The sequence below is a fragment of the Mus musculus genome, chromosome 2 (assembly GCF_000001635.26).
Source record: "Mus musculus strain C57BL/6J chromosome 2, GRCm38.p6 C57BL/6J".
Taxonomy (NCBI): Eukaryota; Metazoa; Chordata; class Mammalia; order Rodentia; family Muridae; genus Mus; species Mus musculus.
The window spans coordinates 146,708,024-146,734,120 of record NC_000068.7 but is presented as its reverse complement, the minus strand read 5'-3'; the positions used below and the strand labels follow the sequence as shown (position 1 = coordinate 146,734,120).

The 26,097-nt window shown below is 42.1% G+C and overlaps 1 long non-coding RNA gene across 1 annotated transcript; it reads right to left on the bottom strand.

The window, feature by feature from the left end:
- Positions 1-2,575: 2,575 nt before the first annotated feature.
- Positions 2,576-24,417, bottom strand: Gm34689. Its single transcript, XR_375056.1, has 2 exons — positions 24,270-24,417; positions 2,576-3,603 (listed from the first exon to the last, which is right to left on the bottom strand). It is a non-coding gene; the product is annotated as a predicted gene, 34689 (long non-coding RNA).
- Between the last annotated feature and the right edge of the window lie 1,680 nt (positions 24,418-26,097).

The following is a 26,097-nucleotide window of genomic DNA, read 5'->3' as shown; positions in this document are numbered from 1 at the left end:
TTAGTTACATATAAATGTACACATACAAGAGCGCACACACAACCCACATATATGTACATGCATATGTGTATGTATTTACATGCACAGATCATCTAGTGCTCTCATCTGCATATATGTTTAGGGCTGATTGCTTGGGATTTGGTAACCTATCAGGAGGCTCATTCCTAGAAAAGACTGATTCTCTCTCTCTCTCTCTCTCTCTCTCTCTCTCTCTCTCTCTCTCTCTCTCTCTCACACACACACACACCCCTGCAGCCATCGATTATCTGTGGCTCTTCATCTAGGGGCGGGTCTTTGCGATGTTTACCTCATCCATGCTGGCATATCAAGTGGTGGTGTTACTACGCTGGTCTTGTTTAAGTGACCACATTGAGATTCCGTAGCTACAGCTCCCTTGTCACACACAGGAAGCTCTCTCACAGCAAATGTCTTGGTCTTCTGTCTCTTATAGTCTTTCTGCCTCATCTTCCACCATGTTTTCTGGGTCGTAGGTGTAGGGCTTGCATTGGTTGGTGAGGCCATCGGTCCTGGAGAAGAAAGCTGTTACTGTCACGTTCCTAATCCAGTGTCATTTCTAGTAACTTCTGATGTTTTGGAGAAAAGTAGTGAAGTGTGCATTCAGTGTGACTTTTCTCAGCTACTCACAACGTTAGCAAGCTCATTCACATACACAGCTGCTCGTCCATTTGGTGAGTTCTGCACAGAGCAGTTATAGACATTCCTCCCAACACAATTCCCTAAGTTACCCTTGTAGTGTTTGTATTATATTACATCATCTAGAGATGAATTAAAGTATACTGGAGGATGTTCATGGGCTCTGTGCAAACATAACATAACATCATTTTATAGATGGAGCCTGAACTCCTGGAGATCCAATGGAGATCCTTGGTTCTATGCCCTGTGGATACTGAAAGAGAACTCTATTTTACTGGATTTTGATATTATGTAAAACTCTCTTCACTCTTTCCCTAGAATCTACCCCCAGACAAATGACCAACACCTAGGTCCTTACCCTGGCTTTGTGTTTTGTGGTTTCCAAGCCAAGAATATATCTACTTCCTCTTTTCATTATCATATCATTTCAGACTTGTTTCTATTTTTTTTCCAAGACAGGGTTTCTCTGTGTAGCCCTGGCTGTCCTGGAACTCACTCTGTAGACCAGGCTGGCCTCGAACTCAGAAATCCGCCTGCCTCTGCCTCCCAAGTGATGGGATTACAGATGTGTGCCACCACTGCCCAGTTTGTTTCTGATTCTTAAAAATAAAATCCAGCCGGGCGTGGTGGCACACGCCTTTAATCCCAGCACTTGGGAGGCAGAGGCAGGTGAATTTCTGAGTTCGAGGCCAGCCTGGTCTACAGAGTGAGTTCCAGGACAGCCAGGGCTACACAGAGAAACCCTGTCTCAAAAAACCAAAAAATAAAATAAAATAAAATAAAATCCAATTGCTCCAAAGGTATTTTTAAAAGTCACACTCTGTTGTTCATTTTTCTTTTCCTCTGAATCACCAGCTAAAACTGTTCCATGCTCACTCAAAATTTCTTTGGCTAAGACTGTTGAATGAACCCCAGTGGGACAGCCCATTGATAACCTGAGAGAAACGGTAGCTGTTTGCTGTGAGCCTGCTTTGTGTTGGCCCTTATTATACAATATATACATTGGTTTGGAATGTTCCTGAAAGGTAGACTTCAATGGCCCTACTTTCTAAATAATGTTTAATGTTACCCAGAGAATAAAGTGGTAGACAGGGATCAGCCCAGACACACAGAGACCCTAAGTCCCTGTTATTTCAGTGGCTGTAGAATTGTTTTCAGTTTCCACATTCCCTTCTATGAACTTTTCTTGTCTTATATTTTGCTTTCTTCCACTGAACCACCTCACACTCTTTCTAGAGTGTCTTAGGGTTTTATTGCTGTGAAGAGACACCATTACCAAGGCAATTAAAGGAAAACGTTTAATTGGAGTTGGCTTACAGCTTGAGAGGTTCAGCCTATTATCCTCTGTTAGGAAGTATGGCAGCATGCTGGTAGACTTGGTGCTGGAGAAGGAACTGAAAGGTCTACATCTTGAAACAAAGGCAGCCAGGGGGAGACTATCTTCCACACTGGGTGGAACCTCAGCACTAGGAGATCTCAAAGCTCACCTATACAGTGATGCACATTCTCTAACAAGACCACACCTCCTCCAAAAGGGCCCCATCTCTTAATAGTGCCATTCCCTATGGTCAAGCATTCAAATACATGGGGCCAAACCTATTCAAACCATCACACTGAATATCATTTCAGACTTGTTTCTATTTTTTTTCCAAGACAGGGTTTCTCTGTGTAGCCCTGGCTGTCCTGGAACTCACTCTGCAGACCAGGCTGGCCTCGAACTCAGAAATCCGCCTGCCTCTGCCTCCCAAGTGATGGGATTACAGATGTGTGCCACCACTGCCCAGTTTGTTTCTGATTCTTAAAAATAAAATCCAGCCGGGCGTGGTGGCACACGCCTTTAACTAGGGCAAAGGTTATACCTAGGTCTTGATATAGCTACTGATCTAGACCGAAACTGACAACATAAAGCCTAAATATGGAATGCTATAGAACCCAAAGTTGCAGTTTATTAGAGTGCAGTTTATGTATATACCAGGTAGCAAACAGGATTCTGGCCACAATCCACCCCACTGAGTGTCCAATATGTTCTCACCCCCAACTGATGAGTTATTCTTCCCTGCTCACAGGCATCATCAGGATGGGGATCCTCAGCTGCTGGCTGGATTCTCATCTTGCCTCCCTGCTGTGAGGATTAAGAGGGATGATGGAAGGGTCCAAGCGAAAGGCCTGAAACTGTTCTTCTTCTGTCCCGGCTAAGGTAATCAACCAGAAGAACACATCCCAGGAGAGCCCCGGTCACTTTCAAAGACTTTAAAAATGATTATCATCCAATTCATTTGTAGGAAACTGCAAAAGTGGTCACAGTGAGGCACCACAGACTTAGCCAGATGGCATAGCACAGTTGCAGGCTGAATGCTGATTCTTATTGGAATAAATAAATATCTCCTTTGGAAGCTCATATGTGACCACCACACCCATGAACACGCTGTTTTTAATTCCCATCAGAAAAAGGCAGCCAAAGCAGTGTCTTTTATGAGGGAAGGACAGCAGCGTACATTTCCCCTGAGATATGTGGACTTTCCTGTTCTCTGTTACAACATAAATCACAAAAGCTTCTATTGGCAGGATCTGGTGAACAGCACATTACAGATGTTCTTAATATCTTAATTAAAAACATTTTACAAGAAGGTGTCCAATAATCCTTACAAAGATCTCTAGAGGATCGTTTTATCAATGGAGTCGTCAGAAGTTCAACGATCCATAAGCATGCAGAGGTATCCTTTCGAGTGAGAAACTCATGCCCTTCTTTCTCACATCTCCTTACTTCAAGAGAAAGGAATGGAATTTGCTGAGTCTTCATGGCTTTTGGGAGAAGCATAAATTGTCATTGCAAATGCTGCTATGAATTGTTTTTTTTTCTCTCCCATGAGTCTGGTCTTCAGGAAAGTTTAAAGTAAGCTCATCTTGCTCAGGTTGTATAATCACCATACCCAATGACTTCAGATATACCTGTAGTAGATAAAGATGTTGTCTAGAATTAAAAAAAAATTCCTCATAGTAGAGTTTTGACCCCAATCCTAAGGGTTCCCAAGCAAGGCTATGCCATTTGTACCAAGAAACTGTTTCTAATCTTTCATCACCTGATCACGGAGCATGGAGTAACTATGCAACTTCAATGGCCAATATAAATGAGTATCCCTAGTTTTAGCATGCCCAGTGGGTAGGCTGACAAAGTACAATTCTAATGAACATGCAAAAGTCTAGAGGGATTGGGCCTGAGTAATTCCAGAGGATGCATTGTCAAATAAGTAGATGGTCCAGTGCTGTGGGTCAGGTATTTGCCCCCGAACTCATGTGCTGGGAACTTAACATCAAAAGTCATATGGTAATGCTGTTTGACAGTAGCCTTTGGGGACTAAGATTAGATAAGGTCTTGTAGGTGGGGACCCTATGAGTCATCAGGGGTTTTCTAGTATGAGGGGAAATGACTTAAACTAGATTCTTGCTTTGTCTTGTCATGTGATTCCTTCCATTGTGTTATCGTATGACAATAAGGCCATTACTATATGACCAGCTTCATGTTCTAAGACTTCCCAGACTCCAAACTAAATACACCATACTATTTATCAATTAGCCTTAGAACTTACTTATTTTGTTACAGCAACAGAAAATGGACTAAGACATTAAACATCTATGCAAACTGTTTCTGTAGCTCTGTCCTAGGGTTTCATTGCTACGAACAGACACCATGACCAAGTCAACTCTTATAAGGACAATATTTAATTGGGGCTGGCTTATGGGTTCAGAAGTTCAGTCCATTATCATCAGGGTAGGAACATAGCATTATCCAGGCAGGCATAGTTCAGGAGGAGCTGAGAGTTCTACATCTTCATCTGAAGGCTGCTAAGACTGATTTCCAGGCAGCTAGGATGAAGGTATTAAAGCCCAAGCCCATAGTGACACACCCACTCCAATAAAACCACACCTCCTAATAGTGCCACTCCTTGGGCCAAGCATATATAAACCATCACAAGCTCTAGCATCTCACCTCTATGCACTCATTTGCTTCAGTGAAGGAGGAATGGGGAAGAATATGCATGGGATTGATCCATATGGAGTATAGGGTGACAAGCTGATGCTAAGACTGCTTCCATGAGAGCTCCACCCTGTGCTGTTCCTGATAAAGGAAAGACTTTCTAGTGGGGAAAAAAAACCCAAACAGTGATTGTCTACTTTGTTTTGAGACAGAAGTGAAGGAAGAATATGGGTGGATTCCTTGATAGTGGTGAATGGGTTAACTGGTTGAGCAGAGGAAAGAACAAGATTAGATAAAGGAAGAGAGGGCAGACTGGGGGATGAGTATGTGAGTTGGCCTGTGAACATGACATTTTTGCATCTTATCCCAATGTCCTTTCAAGGCAGGCTCTTTCTACTGGATGACTCTCCCCATGAATGTCACCTAACTCTACCAAGGAAAATCCAGTGTTCATGATGTGGCTTCCTATGTTGATCACAGAGATGGATACTAGGTTTGCATTATCTAGCTTCTGCTACATATTAGTGTTTGTCTCATCAGCTGAAGAAACCTTGGCATCACCCCTCAGACTCCTAGACAGCAGGCTGGTTTTATCAAACTTCTTCAATCCCAAAAGAGGAAATAATTTGTTCTTACCTAAGTCAACAGCACTCTGAACTTCCTCAAACTCAATGCTTCCACATTACTTTCTTAGGGTTGACAGACAATATGATTAACTACATGGATCCCCTGAACACTGTTGTCTCACATAATGGACAGTTTAGTGGCAAAGAATGTGGCACAGTAGGAAAATGACTATGGGATCAATTGCTATTGACAGAAATATCCAGCCCAAAAGAATGGACAGAATATCCACTGAAGGAATTAAGGTGCTCTTGTATTCATTGAGAAAATACTATAGAGTGCTATGTCTTTATCAGATTCATGAATGGGGAAACCAAGAAACTTTAGTTAGGATGATTGACACTCCTTCCTCTCACTCCTAGTTATCCACTTTCAGGTGTTGTACTTCCTGTCTTCCAACTCTTTTCTCTGTTCATTCAGAGGTTCTGGCTTGCAGAAGGTTTTTTTTTTTTTCCCAATGGGGCAGAAGAAACAGTTCACCGAACCTGATTATTTTTCACTCTTTGTGCTGGTAATCTAAAGATAATTATTCTAATTATTATGAAGATTTGGAACCACTATGTTGGGACCACTATTAGTGGTTTCGAGACCAGATATAACTGTAATTGTAGAAGCTGGTTAAGGATAGAACAACCATAGATTTGGTTCTTATGTGGATGAACGTGTATATTGCCCCATAAACAAACAACCTAGACTACTTGATGGCTATGGAGTTGAGGACTAGGGTTATCTGAATTAGCAGATCCAAGCAGACCAACAGATGGGCAGTATTGGTTCTTTATGCTCTATGCATATTTTCGTTGACTTCTCTTCATTACAACCAGTAATGTGGTGATCACCTTAGGGTACCATGACAATGGTATGTTTTAGAGCAAACCTGGGAAAATGTGCAAGTGCTAGTTCATTAGCATTTCATACAGAAACACTTGACCAACTGGAATAGAAGTCAACTAAGATAGACTGTTCCTTCCTCTGTCCAAGTCTATGGGACATTTTTTTTTTAAAAACAACGTAATGATCGATGTGGTAGTTCTGGCCCACTGTGGGTGGTGTTACCCCTAGGCAGGTTTTATAAGAAAGCAGGCTAAGGAAGCCATAGAGAGTAAGGCAGTAAGCTAAGCAGAACTCTTCCATGACCTCTATTGCAGTTCTTGACTCTATGTAATGCCTTGAGCTTCTACCCTGACTCCATAATGTATTGCAAACGACAAGATGAAATAAACCCTCTCCTTCCTAGGTTGCTTTCGGTCTTGGTGTTTAATCACAGGAAGAGAAAACTAACTAGAATGCATGGTTTAAGGTAAGGTCAGCCTTAACCTTAGCCTGTCATCCTAGGGTTGGTCTCTTGTCTTCATGATTGCCCTGGCCCAACTAGAATGTTATGTCTCCACCAAGGTCACAGATTCTAGTCTCTTAACCAGTAGAGGTTTTTCCCACTCTAACATTGTCTACTACATCTTGGAAAGGCCATTTAGATGTGATTAAGCTCAGTGTCTTAAAATGCAGAGAATATAATGCAGTGTCTGGATGGGCCTGAAGGAGATACCAGAGTGGAATAATGAGAGTATCAGGGCCAAGGCTGAAGGAAGGGCAACCATAGAACCCAACATCCAGAAGAGACAAGGGACAAATTCCTTCTGAAGCTTCTAGGAGAATCAGCCTAGCTCCCTTGGTGTTCAGTCCTTTAGGACCCACTTAAAACGCCTGACCTGCAGAACTGGCAGGAAACAGATCTTCACTATTATTAAGTTACTGTGTTTGGGGTAGCCTGTTACAGCAGCAATGTGACATTTACACTGTCAAACATCACTGAGTATCCTGTTGGCATACAACTAGACCTGTGATCAATGCCGAGGTTAATGACCCTCTAAGAAGCTATTATCATAATTCAAAAATATGTTTGGCATCATGATATTACATTATTATTGGAGGAATGAGCCCAGCAGAATTACTAGAAAATCGATACGTGAGTAATACAGAATTCAAAGAAGTATTTTTTTTTAAAAAGGAATTTGTCTCAGCTTTCTTAACTCTGCTATTCATAGGGAAGACAGATTTAATTTACTGAAAGATAGTATCGGGGTTTCATAACATAGGTTTGTTAACATCCCCACACAGGTACAGTGATCCTGTGATATCGAGCCATACAAAGGCTCTCTGAAATGCTATCAGATCCAGCTGGAAAAGCAAAGAACCCGTTAACTTGTGCAACAGGCTGGAGTTAGGAAGAATTCCGGGCGGAGATGACTCTATGCAGCCAATACAGCAGGTGCTGTGTCGAGTGATTAGATACAATTGCTGTCTCCTCAGAAAGATTCAGGAGCCATGGCTCATCTCAGGGAACCAGAGGGGATGCAGCCTTTCAGCTGAGCAGGGGCAAGGGGGTCTGTCCACAGCCATTGTTCCCAGTTCAGATAAGTTGCTGAGGCGTGACTGCTCACAAGTGATCGTCAGTGACTCAAGTGTCACTGTGGTCTGAGAGGCCTAAAGGAGGCTTGGATAATCGAAATTTCTGCCCCGTCTTCTGTGAACAGATACTGTGAAGACTGAGCCTCATAGTGTTATTGAAAACACTTGGTCCATGGAGCTACAGGCTTGCACGCCATGTCTGCCATTGTAGTGGGCTTGAGGAGGAGGGACAGTTATAGAAAAAAGGAAGAAGGTCCTAGGGAATGGGACTCTTAGGCATACCAAAAACCAAGGGGGTGTGCTCAAGACACAGCATTTGAGAAGCCAGTGGCTCTCTAGGTCTGGACTGGGACTCTCTCTACTCAGTAGATGGCACTTAGAAACCAGAGGTTTGAGGTTATTCTCTGGGCCTGGGTGACTCTGCAAAATGGGCTTAAGAATAGGAGGCATCCAGTGAGGGCCTGGGGGAGGGGGGGAAAATCCACCAGCAGGTTTGCAGAACAATATCAGGTAGGGAAGAAAGGCTCCAATTGTGTCACACACACCTTTAATCCCAGCATTGAAGAAGCAGAGGCTAGTGGATCTCAGTGAGATCCAGGCCAGGGCTACACTGTGAATTCCAGGGATTCAGAGGTACCTACTGAGACCCTGTCTCAAACAAACAAACAAACAAACAAACAAACAAACCCAAAATGCTATATTACTGGTGGTTACCACTGTCATGGAGGCAGTGCCAGAGAATGTTTAGACATTAAAATCTGTAATTAACAGGAGGCCAGCAGAAACAAAACCACAGAAGGGAGTTCTACCCACAGAGGCATGCTTCCTGAGATTGGAACGAAGAAGCAAAAGGCATGCTCTCTCTTTCCCCAGGGTTTGGAACCCAGTCCCAAATGCCTTCTTGCTGGTGACGGGGGACTGCCTTTTTCCTTATCCTTAAGGGCTATCCTGGCTTCTCTCACCCTTTCTTCTCAGACTCTTAATATGCCTTTATTTGCAAGCCAGTGCTCTTGCTGTCCCGGATGTTATCACCCTGACAGTAGCTGCTCTGGGGCGAACACACTGGGAAAACAATCGAGACTACAGATAAACCAAGACTGCCAACTTTGCCCACTCAACAAGTCCTCTCTGGGGACAATTAGGGCCAGAAAATAAATATTGACACATTAGACTATTTCCTCGTTGGTTTTCTGGTGATTGTCTGAGCAATCTGATGGGGGCAAAATTCCACTTTTCTGATAAGCGATTCTTGGGCTAATAGAAACAAATAAAGTAAAGGCCTCTGTCCACAAAGGGCTGGGCAGGCCCATTGTGCAGAACTGCTAATCGGATTAAATGGACTCCCGGCTCTATTTGCAGCCACCCAAAGTCTCCTGAACATTCTCTACATCTGAAGGGGACCCATCATGGTGGCTCCTTTGCTGCTGAAATCAAATGGGGAGGTGAAAGCAAACCATGCCTCTCAGCAAACAAAATACAGGGCTGCTGAATCCTTGAAATTAAGCAGGCAAGCCGAGAAGATGGTTCTGGCCACAGAGCTGCGGAAAACAACGCTTGTCCTTCTGAATATATTTCCCCCCTGATTTCCATTTTAAAAAGGGATAAGGAAAAAGGATGGTAGGCGTGTAACAAATCGCTACATGTATGAGAAGCCCAGAAGTCTTGCAGAAGTCGTTCTTCTCCAGCGTCCTGGGGGGCAATGCATCTTTCTGATTCTGCCAATTTATCTAGAAAATATTACAATTTAATCTATGTTAATAAAAGACCAACAGTGTAACAACGCCTGGGGTTTTATGTGTCTGGCTGGCTTCTATTAGCATTTAAATCTGCGTCCATTACATCAGTCTCTTAAAAATAAACACAAACATTTATGCGAGTGACAACTCGAGTTAGCCTTCGTCAGTCTTAAATAATGTCACTCAACTCGGCATTTGGACCCAAGCCTGTGAATCATGAGGTGTATTTTTGCCTACAGTCTGATAATTTTCAAAGCTATTGGCAACCTGGGAATTTTCCTTCCTTATCACCAGGGCTCAGCTAACTTCACTAAGACTAATCAGGCCGGGAATCATTCATTCAAGGATTGCATGATCATGTTTTTCTTTAGCTGTGACAGCTGCCTCAGCCACATTAGCAATGCAGATTAGCCAGCCTAATAGGTTAATGCAGAACACGCGAAAATTAGGTTTAATCCCCAGTGAAATAATCTAACATTTTCACATTTCTTGATGTTGGGATAGAGACATTGCTTGTGACTCAATTAGGTGTAATGTAGATCAAAGCAAATTTACCTTCTGGCTGAACCTTCCCGGAGTTTTGACAGAAGAATACAGCCAGGGCCCTTTGCTAATTGGTGAATAGCTGTCAGAAAAATATTGCATTAGGAACATGTAGGTTGTGAGCAGAACTCTTTAGGCCTACCTAAGACAGACAATTGATATATTTTGCAGATCATTGCATCTATCACTTTAGCATCCTGGTCAAGTTATAGCTCAAAATAGAGGCAAATGCTTTGTGTGCCAACCCATCCATCCTTTGAGTGAAGCCTCCCTCCCTCCCTTTCTCCCTCCCTCCCTCCACACCTTCTTCATGTCCCGTTCAGGAGTATCACAATTGTGTTCTGAATGGGCCTTCATTGTGCGGGAAACAGAAAGAGAACAAGAGGGTGTCTAATGTTTTCATTCTGGCGAATAGCGTATCAAACACACATCTCTTTCAATCATAAAAAGAAGGACACAAAAATTACATGCCCTCAGTTGCCAAATTATTTTTTTGCCTTGACATCTTAATTCTTAATCCTTGTGTGTGGTCAAATCAGTCTACTATAGGCAACCAATCAAGCAATTATTTCTAAATTATATTTGCCCAACTCACATTGATTGGCCATTCTTTTCTTATTGGGTTAGCTCATTAATTCTGAGCAGCTCGCTTATTATGCCTTCCACATCATTTTCCTTCCGAGCCTATCTGCTCCAACCAGCCTGCTGATGTTTCAAGATGCCATGGGGGGGGGGCGACCAGCGATCTACGCATTGTCTCCTCTAGCAATTACAATTCACATTGCTGATTAACTTTGATGTGAAAACTAATGAGATAAGACAAGTTATCAAGGCGGGCCTGATCGTCATTCCATTTATACAGCATTTGCCACCGGTGAATGACAAAACCTAATGAAGACGTATCTGACAGCAGGCTGAGCCAAGACAGGTTTGGTACTGTCAGCCAGAGCTCTGCCCCCTTCTCATGGTCTATCTGAGACATGCTGGAATTAGCTTAATAATGAAAACACTTCATCTAAATGGACACATGTTTACATTAAAATAACTACATGATAAATAGATGGTGGAGATTTTATGCCTTCTTGAGTCTAAACAACAAAGTAAAAATGTGTGCTAGGATTCACTAAATCATTAGGAAAATTCAATTTAAGCTATTGCCCTTGTCCTGGAGCATTTCCCCATTTATGGGTAACAAATGTTGGGTTTTGGAGGGAGGAGAAGGGACTGGATCTGGGAAGAACAGGAATGATTTACTCTGCTAAGATGGTAATAGACAGATAAACAGAAGTACAGAATTGGTGAAGCTAATGAACACTGTCCCCTGGCAATAACTTTGTGGCGAGGCAACCCGCTGTGATGAGAATTCAGGCTGTGCATTTTCATGAGGTCTCTGCTTTTCTGAGCCTCAAAACGGGCAAGCCGCTGGCTCTCGGTCCGCTGTGCAGAGCTCAGAAGCCCGCCACGCCTGCATCTGATTATGTTGCAGATGCAAAGCATTTCTCTAGATACATTTGTATGCATTCCCCCTAACAAATTAACAAGGAAAGGCCTATTACACTGGAAATGTACATTTTCTTTTGATACAATTTTTGGGCTAAGCATTAAATCTTACCAAGAAAGAAAGTTGTCCTTAAATTGATTAAACACAAGGATCATACTTGAGCTTTGCTGAAATTCTTGAGTATTCCTGTGACTAAAGAATACAGAGGCTTTTTTCCTTTGCCTCCAAAAATCATGTAGGTTACACTAGCCTTATGGATACAAAAGGAAATTAAGTGCTGATTTGTTTTTTTAGACATTAGCTTTTTCAATGAATCATGTTATTGTTTTGACTAAATAGTTTTCAAAAATATAAAAGACAAAAATGTCTATTTTCCTAGAAGAAGCATTTCCTCTTACTGTGTACATTTGTATTCTGTTTTGTTTCTTTTCATAATAAGCATCATAGCACATTATTCCATCCAAATAGCATGGTGAAGTTGATATAAAACAGTGAAAATAGATGCTAGTATATCTTGTTTGAAAAAAAAAAAGATGGTGAGGTTTTATTTTGTTTTCTTTAGCTAAATATGATTTAAATATGGTTTAAAATATTTTAAAGTAACTGCCCACAAATAGCACTTCCAGTTATACATTTGGTATTTTTAAAAGGAATACACGAATAATATCAGCATCGACCATAAAGCTAAACCTCTCCTATTCCTGCTGTACTCACCCCCAAGGATCACAGACTGGCACCACAGCAATCACAAAACAAAACGCAGAATTAACACAAATCTACATTTATCTTTGATGCCTTGTTAAAGAATTCTATTGCATTTGATAAGAGTTAACAGAACGTAGCAGTTTAAACATGAAGAGACAAATGGGTACTTCGGTGAGGGATTAGGTTTGGAAGCTCATCTCAGAATCTATGGTAAATCTTACAAATCAGAAGACACTTTTATAAAGTACTTGCTTTAGAGCTAAAAGTACAAGTGGGAAGTTGACCCCCAAGATGGCTTGATGATGAGGTGCCAAGTTTATAAAATTCCCCTGTAATAAAGAGTCTGCAACACTCACTAAACACAGAAGCAATTGTACTAGAAAACGGGTTTCCAATTTTGACTCAAGTGACAAAATTAAACCCATCTGAAGAAAGGCTGTGGAGTTCTTCTTTCGAACCCGCCTCCTTCCCCTCCCCCCTGATACTCCGGTTTCTTTTAGCCCATTTCTCTGTTGAATTCTCTCCTGGTTATGTTTACCACTCAATTCTAATGTTAATTAGAGACATACACATCCGTATTAGTAACCCACGTTTTCATTAGCACAGCCCACCCTGCCAAATGAAAAACCCAGGAGTGTGTCTGCCCGTGAGCCAACAATGCAGAGATGGCTGTATTATTGAACACGCATATCTTACATTCTTTCCTCCCTGGTGTTAATTTTCCCTTTCTATGTACTCTTATTATGTTCTCTCTAACACGGGTGGCGGGTTCCTTTTTAGTCTATTTCTTTAATCTATTTTAATAAATAATTACAGGCAGGCTACAGAATTTATTCATTCCAGAGAGCTACCTTCTTCGCATTTTTTTTTTCCAGAAGCGCAGCTCAAGGAGACATGGTGATAACCAGGGAGGCCTGGAATCTCTTCTACACAATGTCATTATGAGCCCCCATTTAAAATGAAAAATGTACATTATACTTAAAAGCAGTGCAAGGTTAGCGCCTCTTCCCAGGGAATACTTAACAACAAACAGCACTGGTTCCATACTCGGGGAAGGAGACAGAAGTAAATGAAAGGAAGGAAAATTCATACAAAATATTTTAAAGATATACAAGGCCCTCATCAGAGTCCCATACCCTTTGTTTTCTCTATAATAGGGAATCATTTTCATCCACCGGACTGTTTGAAATTTTCATTCCTAAGCCAATTAATTTACTCTTGCTAGTGCGATACTTATGGACTTTTTGTTGGTATTATTAAAACTGAAAGAGAGAGAGAGAGAGATCTTATCCTATTTCTCAGGGTTTTTTTTTTTCCACATGGCATGGAATGAAGAATACTTTCTAATATTTTGATTTAGATCCTCGTGGAATTAAATTCCTTCATCTGCCTTTTTGACCCTCATCCTACAAACAGGTGTGAATAGACTGAGGCTGTAGCCAGCCAAATCTCTCTCTCTATCTCTCTCTCTCAACAATTCCCCCATGGATGTATAATACGCTTGAGTGTCCTTCCACCCATGAACTTCACTTCTTCAGAGTTAAGCTTTACCCTGGTCTTATCTATGCACCAGGGTAGTCAAACAGGGAACTAACTTCAGAGCTTAGCTGCACAGTGGATTTGTAATATTTATCCTCAGTGGAATCGAGAATACATTCCTTTGCTAAGTGCTTGCTTGCTTGCCGGGAATGTGTGGCCAAACAGCTCCCCCAGTATAAATCCTAAAATTTGTTCACTGGGTTCCTGTCACATAAAATATTTTGATAATGAGTGGGGACGGGCTTACTTTCAATATATATATTTCAGTCCTGAGTAATGTTTTATTTAACAGAGTTATAGCACACCTTTTGATTCAGAGCTTAAAATAAATAATATTTGTACATCTGAAACATACTCAAGACAAATGAAAAGCCTCTACACGCTTTTGTGTGGAATGCTGAAGGGCTCTACAAACTTAAAAGGACAACCTCAATTAAGCTCATCTTCATCTGGAAAAAGTGGCAACCGAAAGCTGAATATATTAGATAATACACACTTGCTGAACAGCATTCTCGCAGCTTTAAAAAAAAATTAAAGAGAAAAAGAACAGGAGGAGAAAAGAGGAATAGTCTTGATAACCAGCCCAAAGCTGGCTGAGTGTCGCTGGATGCTAATTTTGTTTGAAACTGTTCAACTAACTCTGAATAGATATCCATATTCAACAAAGACATAATTAATGGCAACGTTTCCTCCAGCCTCAAGACATCATAACAAGCTGCAAAACACAAAAAGATTTTTATGGGAACTAATTTAAGGACAAAGGGTTGACCTCTAGCGTTTTCATTAAATAACAGGAGGGGAATAGGAAAAGAAGAAGGAGGAGGACGGCGCTCGGTCTCCTTCATTTCAAGCAGCCAATTTCAAAATGCAAATCGCAATCTGCAGATGCTGGAGGCTGATAGAGATATTTTAAAATATCATTTGTTCAATTTAAGGACATCAGACATTTGAATTTTAAATAAAAATCAAAACCAATTTTGGGATTCATTTTTAGTCAGGGAGTGAATGTATTCATGGTACATGGAAGGTCTTTAGGTTAGCTCTGTTTTCAAGTGTCTAAAGCTATTCTTGTAAACCATTAATTTTATATATTATTTCCAAAACCTTTTAATGGAGAAGCCCCATTAAGACACACATTATTCCTCATTATTGGAGCGAGCGAGAAGTGGTGCATTTTGAGTACAGAGCTGAGACGGATCAAAGCAATCATCCAAATCAGACACCTGACTCAGATGATTCGCACTCAGTGTGTGAGGACTCTACAGTTTGCTGTAGTTGGTACCAAAATAAAGTCTTAGAGATCTGCCTTCCCAGGACCTGCCCTGGCATGAAGACAGCCAAGCACAGTACCCCTTTTACAGTTCTGACCATTCCTAACTCCACTCTGGCTTTCTTTCTTTCTTTTTCTCTCTGCGCTCTTCCCTTTCTGGCCATGCAGTTTCCTTTTTGTCTGTTCCTGTCCCCCTTTAAAATTATTGAATATACACTTCAAGAAAGCAGGAGTCTTGGGCCAGTGAGAGGGTTCAATGGGGAACAGTACTTGCCAGGTAAGCCTAGTGATCAATCCCTACAAGCCAGGTAAACGTGGAAGGAAAGAATGGACTCCACAAAGTTGCCTTCTGACCTCTATGAGGGTGCCATAGTATGCACACTCACACACAAGTGCACATGTACACACACACACACACACACACACACACGTGCGCGCGCGCACACACACACACACACACACACACACACACATATGCATGCACACATTAAGATTGTTTTTTTTTTAATTTAAAAAGAAAGCAAGTTTCTTTAGTTATTCTGTTCATTGTCAAATCTTGTTGTTTAGTCTTGTACTGCCATGGTAGCCACAGCAGTGGTAGGCCAGAGTTTTCCTAACAAGTGTAGCTTTTGGCTTGCACCCACAGATATTTTGGGCAGAGAATGGCAGCTATTAAATTTTAATTTAAAAGCAACTAATAGTAAACAAATGAAATTTCAGTTTTTATTTTTTTTTAATTGTAGTAACCACCTTTCAAATGCTCAGGAGCTACGTGGCCTGATGGCTGCCATATTGGACATTGTAAATATAGAACATTCTCATTACCACAAAAAATTCTACTGGACAAAATTGTCCCAACAATTCTGGCTGGGCATACATTACACACTTAATAATAGTATATACTTAATACGTTTTTGTTGAAATTGAATCAGAAGGCCTGGAAATAGCTGCTTCCAGGATAAGGCTTTTCTCTGTGACCTTCTCTCTGCCTCCTCTGTTTGGATTGAGGAAGGGGAGCATGGTTTGGCAGAGCGCTCTCAGCATGCTGCCACATAGCCCTGTACACATTTCATCAGGGAAGGTAGTTCTGAGCCTCTGGCTTTGCTTTGACTGGCTGAGAACAGAAATGATCATGCAGTGCAGTTTATGAGGTAGGTTAAGGAGACAGCACCAGCCAGTTTTAGTTGGGATATGAAGGCTCTGAGGGATTAAGGTCCCCATAATGAGAGGATGGTGCACATGGAGACGCCTGCGTTGGAGTTTACAACTTCTTGTGCAGACCAGAGTTTTTCTAATGAGTGCAGCTTTTAGCATTCACCCGCAGACATTTTGGGCAGAGAATAAATCTTACATTGAGTCAAATTAAATAATAACATTAAAAATAATCAAGATGGGGATGGAGGTTGAATGGGTCAGAGGTTAAGAGCACTTGTGGCTCTTCCAGGGAACTTGAGTTCACTTCCCAAGACTCATGTTGGTCAGCTTTCAGCTACCTGTAACTTCAACTCTAGGGGACCTGATGCCCTTTGGATGTCTTAGGCACAGACAGGCACGCATGTGCAACTATGCATGTGTGTGTGTATACACACACAATTAAAAATAAAATAAACCTTCCACCCATTAAATATCACTATTGCTAGCATTATTTATTAACTTTGACTATGCTGGGCGACTTATGAGTGGCTCACTTCTTTTCTCATTTAATCCTGACAATACTCTCCTGTTGTGGTTTAAAACCAAAATATCCCCACAGGTTTGCTGTTTGAATGCTTGGTCCCCAGCTGAAAGTACTCCTTTTGTTAGGCCTTTGGGAGATAGGGCTAGCTGGAAGAAGGTCACTAAGGGAAGGCCTTTGAGGATTATAGCATGCTTCTGATTCCTGTGACACTGTGTGCTTCCTGGTCTGCTGTGATATGAGCAGCCACTACCACGTGCTGCCTCTGCCACATGCTGCCACCACCATGACGCAAGCTCCTTCATGCTTTCCTCACTGTGATTGACTGAAACTCTCTGAAACTGTGAGCTTAGATATGTCTCTTCGCCCTGAAGTTGATTCTGTCAGGTTTTTTTTGTCACGATGATGCAAAAGTCAAGTCATTAGCATACCTGTACTATAGATGATGCTCTCTCAAACCTGTATCTGAGGAGGAAGTGCTGAGAAGCAAGGAAGTAATTAGTGTACTTTCATTTAGAGTCTAGATAGTAGATGACCAGTTCCTGGGAACTTGGGCCAGATTTGGGGATAGTGTTAGCCACCTTCTGCTTCCTTGGCAAGAATCTGCTGCCAGATTTCCCTGGGCTAATACTTTACTTTTCCCCTTGAGCCATTTTGCCTTTCTTTCCCCTGGTAGGTAAGCAAGTTTTATAGCATAATCAGGCCTGTTGGTGTATAAAGAAAGACTCAACCAGTACATTTGGTGCTGCCATGTGGAATATTCATCCAGAACTTTGAAAGGGCTTGTAGACTGTGCTGAACAGATTAGGAGGCTAAGAGCACAAGAGAGGAACGGCCGAGGTGGGGACACACATATCTTCCAGCCCTCTACCTGCACAGTTCTGCTCATTACGGCAGGGACAGCAAGGGTTGTTATCATGACAGGTAGTCATGAGTGGGGATGGGGGGGATGGGGATAGTCGCAGCAGGAGGAGAGGGCTTAACTTATATGAACTTATGCACTATGTACTCTCCATGAGCTAGGCTCAGACTGTCCATTTGGCATTATAGCACCACTAAATCAAGATTATTCTGTCTTTGTCTGAGCACCCCATGAGGGAAATAGCTATAAAAACAGAAGTCAAAAATGGAGTGGAAGCCCATTTAAAAATACAGCGCAGCTCTGGAGTGTCTTAGCCTACACTCTTGACCACTAAATTGGCTAGACAGAAATAGAAGGAACTATCACAAATGTTATGAATAAACTCTACAATCACATAAACAGAAGGTTCTAATAGCAATGAAAAAAAAAGGCTTGTGGGGGCTTGAAAAGATTGAGTCTGGCAACCTGATCTCAGCCCCTGGAGATGTTGGCTGGTCATTAGGGTTATTTCCAAAGCAAAAAAACAGAGAGGCTCAAATATTCTTGAGGATTCATAAAAGGGAAAAACTGAAAGTTGAACACACACATATGTCCACACATGTGCCAGGGGCATATGTCCACACAGGTGCCAGGGGCATATACCCACACAGGTGCCAGGGGCATATGTCCACACAGGTGCCAGGGGCATATACCCACACATGTGCCAGGGGCATATACCCACACATGTGCCAGGGGCATATGTCCACACATGAGCCAGGGGCATATGTCCACACATGTGCCAGGGGCATATGTTCTAAACCAAAACTTAGGACATTTGGTCACAACTGATCAGTAACCATTTTCTAGACTAAGCCTTTGTGTGACAGGCCAAGAGACATTGAACTTCTAGTGTGTGGGAATGCTGGTTAGAGTAGCTTTCCTCCATTTCTTCCAGAAAACAAAAACATAGCAAAGCATTTATGTTTCACCTTTAGATTAATATAGATACCCTGAGAGTCACAAAATGGAGATTGAAACATTCCTATTCCCAAATAGAACCTTAGAGCAAGAACTATGGACATTCTCATTTGCTATGGAGAACAAATGTGAAGCTATGCTTGCTTCCTCTCTTCCTCTCCCCCTTCCCCTTTCTTTATTGAGACAGGGCCTCACTATGTAGCCTCAGCTGTTCTGGAGTTCACTATGTAGACCAAGCTGGCCTCAAACTCAGAGATCCACCCACACCTGCCCCTGCCTCCCCAGGACATGCGCCAACAACCCCAGCATGAGAACAGTACTTTCTAAATCAAGGAAATCTCAGAAAATTGAGGAAATGAGACCTCTTATAGATATTGTCCATTTAAGGATTTTTAAAAAGTCAACTTTATTTGTAGTGAATATGTGATATCATATAGAGCCATTAACAGAACCTCTACTGAGAAAAAGATAAATATGCAGTGTAACTGGTACACACTGTAATAACCCAATGTTGAAATAAACTTGAAAAAAGAAAAAAACAATCTAGCCCGAAACAGATGCTGGGGTCATGTGTCTGTACCATCATGCCTGGCTCAGAGGCGGCCTTATACTGTGTTTCTGTCCCTTTCTGCTTGGATCTTTATCCAGGCTTTCTACATGTTATTCTGACTCCCTTCTTCTTCCTACATGTTGGGGTGCTCTGGGTAATTAATAAGAATCATTGAGGGATACAGACAAGTTTCATCACACCAGGTCATTGGCAAGGTATCCACCACAAACAAGGGCATTTCTGAACGGCCACGGTGGAGGGGATCCTTTGGGCCAAACTGCCCCCTCCCTCACCTCTTTCTTCTCTTCACTATAATCCATCAACATGTTAAGTTATAATTCACCCCCAGTTCCCTGCACTCTTTATGCCTCTTTTACTTGGATGAGTACTACCCTGCAGAGATCTGTGCTTTATTTCTGTTGTGTTTGTGGTTTTCATTCTCTCTGGGGAATGTGGTAACAGTGGGGACAGTGCTCTTTGTGTGGCGCATGGATGTTTCCCATGTGTGTAGATCAGTAACTGGTGTATCCTGGCTATTTGGTCAGTACCTGGTGAATGAGTATATAAACACACTCCTTAAAACTCCCCATTAGGACTTGTGGAAGGAAAGCCTACCCTGATTTTCTTTCTCCATTTTTAGCCCCACTCTGTGCTATCCTTCCCTCCCTGGGTACTCTCCTGGAGCAGGAAAACCCCCACAATTTATGTTCCTGAATCTTTCTGTCACACACCATGATCGTTGGCCTCCCCCGGCCTGCCGCCATCTTATTCCTTGTAGGCCAATTTTAATACATCTGGTTTCTGGCTCAGAAGTAGGTGATCCCTCTCCTGGGGCTAGAAAAAGCTCCTGGCTATCAAGTAAAATGCTTCAGTTATTAATACCACACACCATTACTGCATCAGATTGGCTGTAAGCCAATGACATACTAGCTGCCATGTGGACCAAACTCAAGGTCTCATCATTTGATTTCCCAGAGTGCAACCTTCTTTTCTATGCCATTCTTTGACTCCATCATGATTATCTCTCTAGTTCACCCCATCACCACTTTTTTTTTCCACTGTACCTCGGTTTCACCTGGTTCTCCCTGAACCTTAGCATGTGATCTTCAAAAGCCTGCAAGGATTCAATGTCGTGGGGTACCACTCCCGTGACACAACCCTCTTCTCCTCAGCCATTCAGAGCCCTTCCCAAGTCAGCCTTTGGCCATCCTTTCCTAAGCTCCAACATGAAATGGATTTTTAAATGTTCTCTTCCTGCCACCACCAGAATTAGTACCTTTAGGGGCTTCCTCTTACAAAAGCCTTTACATGTTAAATGAGGCTACCATGAAAGAGCAGTGCTGACCTTATGTAGAAACTTCTTACAGTGGCAGAAGGAAAGAGAGGCTGTCATGGAGCCTTACCTCCTGCATTCCATCACTGTTCCTCATTTGATCCAGCCCTATGGTTTATCTGTGACATGGATGGACAGACTACCTTCATTCACCACATTCCCATCAAAAGCAGAGGTCTGACTCTGCAACTACCTGGATGCTGTTGGAATGCACTGTCAACATTTGTAAGTGGCAAATTCCCAAGGGCTCCTTCTAACCCATACAAAGAACCATCACATAGAATTATTTAAGGACAATAAATTTTTCATTTTACACTTCTATACGTCTCACACACACACACACACACACACACACACACACACACACACACACACACACACACCATTCTTTGCCCATAAGAGGACACACTCTGCTTAGGCCCTTTAAGAATGAAATTCCAAAGAGTTGAGACAAATATTCTCTTGTGGGATTCACTTTAGCAACAACAGTTCATCTTCCCAGAATTTTAAAAAAAGGCTATAGGATCCGGTTCTTAATTGGTCAACCTGACCTCATCATCCAGTATGGAGACAGGCTCTCCTCTTGACTTCAACAAAGCCAGACCTTACCAAGGCAGATAACAGTCTAAGAGGAAGCCATGCATGCTTGCCAGTTCCCCTCTATCTCATGTCAATGGCCCCTGCAGATGTCTCAGGGCAAAATAAATGAGTTATAGATGTGAAGCAAGAATTAAATACGTTCATGCAGAAGTGAAGGGGGCATGGTTTGCCTTATGTTGAAGTTGCTCAGAAGGTAAAATGAACAACAAAGTCATTCTTAATACGTCACAGAAAATCTTACACAGGAGGAAATGATTTTCTATTTTCTAAGCTGGGAAACCTAAACATGATTTCTCACTGAGCACCATGGTTTACCTTTTCCAGAAAAGCACCTGATTGCCTACCTACTAGTCTGATTTCACAGTTCAATGTTCCTACTTAAATTTTAGAACATCAATTTAAATTTTCAATTTTGGATGTCTTTATATACATTACATAAAGCAAGGTTACTTCTGTAGACCTACTGTCTTCACTGGGGCAAGCATGTCATGTCTTGAAGATACATTCAAAGAAAAACCCTGATGTCTATCATCCTGCGTGTCACAAATAGATAGCACAGTTTCTGCTCTTAGAAAAAGAGTGAGGACTTTTCTTTTTCCTTTCAAGGTACCAACATTTATAATTGCATATTGGTGTGTGTGTGTGTGTGTGTGTGTGTGTGTGTGTGGTGGTGATACATGATGTTGCTGTACCTAACATGTAAGTCACAGTGAACCAAGATAGTGCAAGGATAAAGCCAGACTCCATTCCTACCGCAGCTCCTCTCTGTTCATCTAATCACCAATGAACTCTCAGCCCACTGTATATTCTTAATTCATAATCTTGAAGTCCATGAAGATTTTAGACTGGAACCTTGGTTTTACACTTGCCCTTTAAGTAGAATGTATCATAGGTGTTCAATGATATTTAAGGAAGTCTGGGTCATAGAATGGTGCTATAGGAAGACACCATGGCTTGGCACCACACTCTTATTTTTTTTTTAAGATTTATTTATTTATTATATGTAAGTAAACTATAGCACTGTAGCTGTCTTCAGACACTTTTCTTCTCTCTCTGGTCCCACTTGGTCCAGCCCCACTCGCTCCGGCCCAAAGATTTATTATATTTATTTATTTATTATATGTAAGTACACTGTTGCTGTCTTCAGACACCCCAGAAGAAGGCATCAGATCTCATTATAGATGCTTGTGAGTCACTATGTGGTTGCTGGAATTTGAACTCTGGACCTTCGAAAGAGCAGTCAGTGCTCTTAATCACTGAGCCATCTCTCCAGCCCCACACTCTTGTCTTATGATATGTTTTCTCACTTGACAAGGACATATCACCAGAACCTCTCACCAATACCCCTAGGATAAGAATTATATCTCAAGTCAGATATTTTATGTATCTTATCCAGGATCCCCTCAGCACAACGAACTCTGTCCACCATATGCCTGTTCCCAGCATGCAATTAGCTTGTTTTCCATAAGACTAAGCAAGCACAAAAGTCTAAAAAGCCAAGGGAAACATTGGCACGGACACACAAGGCCCTGCTTTACCTTGGTCATCCCTGTTCAGTTTCAGTGTCCCTCTTCCCATCTGAAGAGACATGTGTGACACAAGGACTTCACTTTGTGGTCCTTATGTCTAAAGTAGATCCTGGTCTGTTTTAAACACTCCGCTCCTTTGAAAAATGAAGAATTGTGGGCCACTGTGATTCTTTCCTTTGGACATCAGGAAAATCCAAGTGACTTTTGACACTAATAACTAACAATGAATTAGTGGTCATACATGTGATTGAATAATTTGGAAATACTGGCCATACTTTGGGACCAGCATGGTACAGTCACTCATATCTATTTAATAGGACTCAGAGGAAATTAATGTCTTCTCAGAGAGGAAATAAGCAAAAGATAAAGTGGCAGAACCCTAGAAGATGTATGTCGGTTATTAATATTTTAGCACTCATACAAATGAATGTTCTTCAAACCAATTAGGCCCTTTAAAGAAAACAACCTCTAACTATGTTCTTCAAATTAATTCCAATCACATCTTCAAGTCCATTTACAGCCAGGCTCAGCGTCCTCCCCTTCCGTCAGCTGTTGACTTTCTAAGTGTTCCAGGCAGCTGCGTGTCTGTCTGAGATTCCCTGCGATGCCTTGCCAAACCTAGGTTTCTTAAGACTGCTGACTTCTATGGGGTGCCCTGACAAAGCCTCCACTCTATAGGGGCTACGAAGCCCAGGCGCCCAGCCAGCCTGCCTCAGGAGTTCAGGGAGTCGGGGAGGCCTCTTTAAAACCATGTCACGCTCGTGTGACAACTGCTCCTCTGTGCTTATTTGAACTATCCCTCCCAATTAGCAGTAATAAGTGACTCCGTAAAGATGAGCAAACACTGTGCCTTCATTAGTCTGCACCAACTCTCCCAACCTCTCCCAAGTCTGCATTCCCTGGCCTGTGCCAATCAGCTCCAGCAAATCCCCAGGGCCCCCCTCCAATAGTGTTTGGAGAAAGCTAAACACGTCTTACTCCCAGCGAACGAGGACCGCCAAAAGGCAAATTAATGACAACCCATTTGAAGAGTTTGCTTGAAATTATTGTATTCTGCCTATCCACTGAAAAATTGATTACTCCCAGGGTAGAGGGAAAAATCCAAATCAATAGAGTAAAGCAAAATGGTCAAAAGGCATGCACCAAGCCCATTTATTTTATCTATTTACCCTTCCTGGCTGCTTCCCTTCCTCACTCCCCTCCCCTGGTCCCCTCTCCATCCACACACATTTTTTAAAGAAATGAGATATAATTTACAGGGCAGGAGGTGTTTGTCCTTTTCAGATAAAGCGCTAATGGCAGTCAAGGGATTGCTGCCCAGTTATACATCTCCCAGATGAACTAGGGCCTGTGAACACCTCCAGTCCCTGGTTCATGAGAACAGTTATCTGATGTCGGGTGGGTTACTCCCTCATGGCCTACAGCCTAGCCTGCCAGACAGATATGCAGTTGAGGCATTTGGCTCAGGAGTCAGGCACACAAACTTCAGTGTACCCCCATTTTGTAGTTACTGTGAGACTGGCAGAAGCAGTGTTTCCTAATATACCAGGAAGCGAGACACCTGCTCAAATTAATTGCTCCCTGGTCTTAGAGAGTGTCGCCAGCATTTCTGCATCTCACCACACTCAATGGGAAAAAACAGGTACAAGAATAACAAATTTGAGCTGGGTATAATGGTGTGTGCCTACAGTTATAGCTACTAAGAAAACAGGAGGCTCCTTGAACCCAGAAATTTGAGGCCAATTGGAGAGCAAGAGAAACCATTCCAAAACCAAAACCAAAATCATCCAACAAAAAATCCCTTACCAATTGGTCTTAAGGTGGTAGAGTTTTATGTTCTGACAGTGTTGGTCACTCAAAGAACTGCAAGGTTGGCATGAGAAGGAGCCTAGGACTTCTAGTTGGCTCACTGTCTATGGGAACATCTCAGATGCCAGGATTCCCGAGTAGTTACTGCTTTTGAGCACTTCCGGTTCTTGGCAACACCTGATCAGCCTTGCTTCCGGTTCCTGGTTGCCGTGCAAGCTCCTCCTATGAAAACAATCAACAGCTGTCCTAATACTTTGGGATCTTAACTCACCTATCTGGGAGATATCAGTCTGCCTTCTGGACTTCAGCTCCTCAAACACCCTCCCCCATGCCTTTGAGTCTCAATAGTTAACAACCTCTTGCTTCTTTGTCTCCCAGCTTCAAGGAGCTGTTTTCATCGTAGATCACGTGCGTCCCCTGTGCTTGACTCTTTTCGTTGCAAAGTGAACAACTATTTAAAGGACATCAACTTGGTTAAAATAAATACAGACAGATCTGAGCTTTGTCTTCCATCGAAAGCTGAAGCTCTTTGGAATGACCAAGTTAAGATAAAGACTTTAGCAACTGGAAAGGAGTCAAAGGGCAGATTGGAAAGAGTTAGGAGGGCAGTAAACAAGAAAGTAATGGATATTAGAAGAGAGGGGAAAAATAATTACAGACTTCAACTTTCTAAATTGAGTAACTGGAGGAAGTACCGCACACTCAGGTGGGCAAGGTCAACATTTTCTGATGTTCTTGGCCACAACATTCATTTCTTTTCTCTTTCAGCTATCTTCTGATTGGTCCAAACAGCCTAAAGTTCAGGTACTGGGTTTCTGTGGAAGAGACCCCACTAACAGCAGATGGAAACAAACACATGTCCCATGCTGGGTCATGAGTGCAAACCTACCATGGCGAAGGCCACGTCAAGAGGAAAGTGCCAGGGCATGAAAAGATGCTGGGTGTAGGTTCAGAGACAATGGACAACCTTGGTCCAGTTTCAGTCCTGATGGGTTTCTGTCACATGAATGACTCAAAATATAACTTTGACTTAAGCTTTTATTGTGAAGACTAGCTTGAGTTGATTTAAACAGTTAGCAACTAACACTCTAAGTGGTGATGCAGAGAATGTAAATGGAAAGGCAGTTTCAAAGCAGTAGGTGAGCTCGGTCTTAGACCAGTTCTGGGGTTCCCAGATAAGAAATAGGGATTGTTTTAAGAATATTCACCACTTGCGCTGTTTTTAAGAGTATTAGGAGTGCTTGGAATTTACATTGTCCACAAGGTGGAGCTGCCATCACCTCATCTTTAGGGATCAGACTCTTAGATCAAAGATCTTTATAGCTTTGAATTACTTGTCAATGGGTTATCAACAGGTTTTGGTGACCCACAGCTTAAGATAGAACAATCCAAACACTGCCATTTTAAAGACTGATTGCTGTCACATCAAACAGCAATTACCCTAACACAGAGATAGGCCTAAAATGTCAAGTCTCACTTATGAGAAGCTCTTTGATCACCATCCCAGTACCCTCCATTTTCTCATCTTTCAGAGATGCTGGTGGTAGCTTAGGGTTAGGATTAGAATCTGACCCTAAGGTGAGTTTTGAATACAAGAAGTTTACTGAACAATCATGCTAGTCTATAGGCTTATATTTTTCGAAACCTACTTTAATAAGGGTCCTTAAACACTTTACCCTCCTTTATAGCCCACCAATCAAAGGAAGGGGAGGAAGATGGTTAATAGGACAAGGGTGTGTGTGGATCCATTTAGAAGTAGTTCTTTGGGGGCAATTCCAATCTTCGTTGTCAGTAGTGCAGTCCACTAGCTAAATATCACACATGC